The following is a 2,810-nucleotide window of genomic DNA, read 5'->3' as shown; positions in this document are numbered from 1 at the left end:
ATGGCCGTCCTTCCGGTGGTGAAAAAGATGGGAGGAGGACAAGTGTGGATGTCAGTTATGGTGATGAAGAAGCTCGTAGGGCAACTGTGGAGGTCACGGACAGCAAACCAGAAACATGGCTGAAATCAGGTGGTGTTCTGGTGGGCGCAGATAGGAGGGCAACCAAGGGTCGCAGGGGGGAAAACGTCGTGAGTGACGATGAAGAAAATGCAAACCGGGCAGCAAGAGATGCCTCGTTAATCTGTTGACAGGGTAGTCCCTCTTAATATACTTCCAGATAGCAGCCACCGTGATGGCTCTATTTACAGGGGCACAAATAAGTTGAAAAAAGACTATCGTATTGTGGACCGCAGCGAGAGTAAGTGATCAATATCTCATTTCCTGTTTTTATTTGTTATTATGACATTCTTCAAGCTATAGGTTCATCTGATTTATCCTCTGTTCAATCATGCTCTATACTACGGAATATGCTCATAACATTTCATTAATTTTAGCATGTATTTTTGTGCGCTAAATGTTAAACAGTTTTACACTCCCTACTCCTTACATATGCAAATATTATAGAGAAAATATGAAAATATTTTGTAACGTAGGGTATGATGTTATTATATATCATCAGAAAACTTAAAAAGAAGACTTCTGGAAAGAGAAACAAAAGAAGACAGTAAGGGGTGAAATGACCAGTTTTAGTTCTTAGCTGAAGTGTGGAAGTTCCCTTCCTGAACTGATTAGATGTTACCCTCTATTTTCAATGGTTTTCTTTAAAAGAACCTTTTGTGGTAGAAAGAGTTTTAGTACAAAAAACATAGATAGTTTCCAATTATATGAAAAAGGAAAATTTCCAACCAACATGTTTCCTTTTTTTTCTGTACGGCAAGCATTTTGTTTACTGTCTTAACTTCCAATTTCAATATTAACTTTTTTTGTGAAGCTCGGTTGGAGGCAATGATGTTATCAGATCCCACAGGCTGCACCATGCGCAATGGAACCTGCATGCGCCATCTACCTCAACGCATGTTGCAAATTTTCTCATTAAAGTTGGCTAAAATTCCAGTGGATGCTGGCTTAGTAGAGTTGTATGGATACCTAGCAGCGCAGGATGATCTGGAACCATTGCTGAACTATGTTGTCAATGTTAGTAGGGATGATGCCATCATCGTGAGGAGGTGCGCGTTCATACTTATCTGCAATTGTTTCAAGGAATAAGTCTAGCTAGGAGGCCCAAGTGTTGAGGTTTTATCTACTTAACCCCCTCAAGTACAAAACCAGGTATTCGAACCCTTTAAAGTATTCAATACTGTCTAATCACCTCCTAGGTCAGTTTTGGAGATGGCTTTGGGCCAGCAACCATTTTGCATGCTATGTGGGCAAAACCACCTCCGAAATCGCCCCAAGGTACTATCTAGACAGTGTGGAATACTTCTTGGGTCAAATGCCCAATCTTACACTTGAGGGGTTTAAGTAGATGAACATGGACAATCAAGAGATTATTTCAAACTACTTTATTTATTTCTAAATATAAATCCAAATTTATCGCATGCATATAACAGATGAGATTGGATCTGTATGGCATAGTACAGCCACTCAATCCCTTGTACATCATTAAAGTTGGGATAAATTGTGAATGTTTGATGGGATCACATGTTTGATTAACCTCTAGTCTTGAATTATTAAGTAGATGTCGGCTCAGTTTGTGCTCTTGATTTCCTAAATCACTTGAAATAGGATTAGTTTATGGTTGCTGTGCCATAGTAGACATTCATTACGTTATAGCTCCCATGTATGCCCATAAGTAGCAGAATAATACTTAAGATTGTATAAGCCACTACTATATACCAAGTCTTAAATTGTGGAATAGAGATTTAAGATTTATCATGAAAATAGATCTAAAACATGAAACAAAGTATCACATAGTCCAAACAAAATCATTTTTTCATTTCACACAGGCTTATGCAAGTAAATATTTGGGACTCAAACAAAATCAAATAAATAGTGAGAGACCCAATTTTCCCTCACTAACACTGTTATGCACCTTGTAACCATTCAATTTGATATGTGACAGTGAAGATGGTCATCAGTTGTTAAATAACCCTTTTAAGTAAGTAGCTACAAGTTCCCTTCACAAAAATATATTGTTACAAGGAAGTATTTAGCTTGACTTGTTTCTTTCTTTTATATGAGGGGATACTAAATAACAATAATTTTGTAGGGTTCTCTCATCAACATGGCCCCTAAGCGAGGGATCAATTTGGGTGGAACTACTCTAATCGAATATGATATGAAGATCAAGACAGGAGGTCATGAAAAGGATGGCCTACAGCTGATTGATGGTATATCTGTCATAGGCAGCATGGATACATGGGATTGTAGTGTATTCACGTGTCGCATCATTGGCGATTGTGGCGCAATTGACATAAGTGCATCACGTCTCGACCATGCAGTTGAGGCAAATGTAGAAGTTGTCATATCAGAAGTCCAAGGCAGTTTCAATGTGTCTTGGCTGTTTTATCAGCGAGTTAGATGAAGAGATCCAGCTCTTTGATGGCACCATTGTTGAGTCCCGTGCCTTGGGGAGGTCTGTGGTAGCGGTAGTAATGGGTACTCAGATGGATTTGAAGTTCAAGGTAGGTTCAGAGCCTTACGGTTCCTCAGAATATTGCTGTTCCTTCAAGGCTCGCAACCATGGACGTGCCAGTGAACTGATAAAGACTGATTTTGCGTCGATCTCGGTGAAGGTGACTTGGTCTGTTTTACCTTGCCCTTGGGATTCTCTGCAAGGTTTGTTAAAAAGCTATGGGCATGACAAGTGA

At 39.4% G+C, this 2,810-nt stretch overlaps 1 pseudogene; it reads left to right on the top strand.

Annotated features, from left to right (window-relative positions):
* LOC117853509 (uncharacterized) lies at positions 1-2,810 on the top strand (annotated as a pseudogene).

The sequence above is a fragment of the Setaria viridis genome, chromosome 1, assembly GCF_005286985.2.
Source record: "Setaria viridis chromosome 1, Setaria_viridis_v4.0, whole genome shotgun sequence".
Classification (NCBI taxonomy): domain Eukaryota; kingdom Viridiplantae; phylum Streptophyta; class Magnoliopsida; order Poales; family Poaceae; genus Setaria; species Setaria viridis.
Note: the sequence above shows the minus strand (reverse complement) of the source record. Positions and strands in the feature narration are given on the sequence as shown.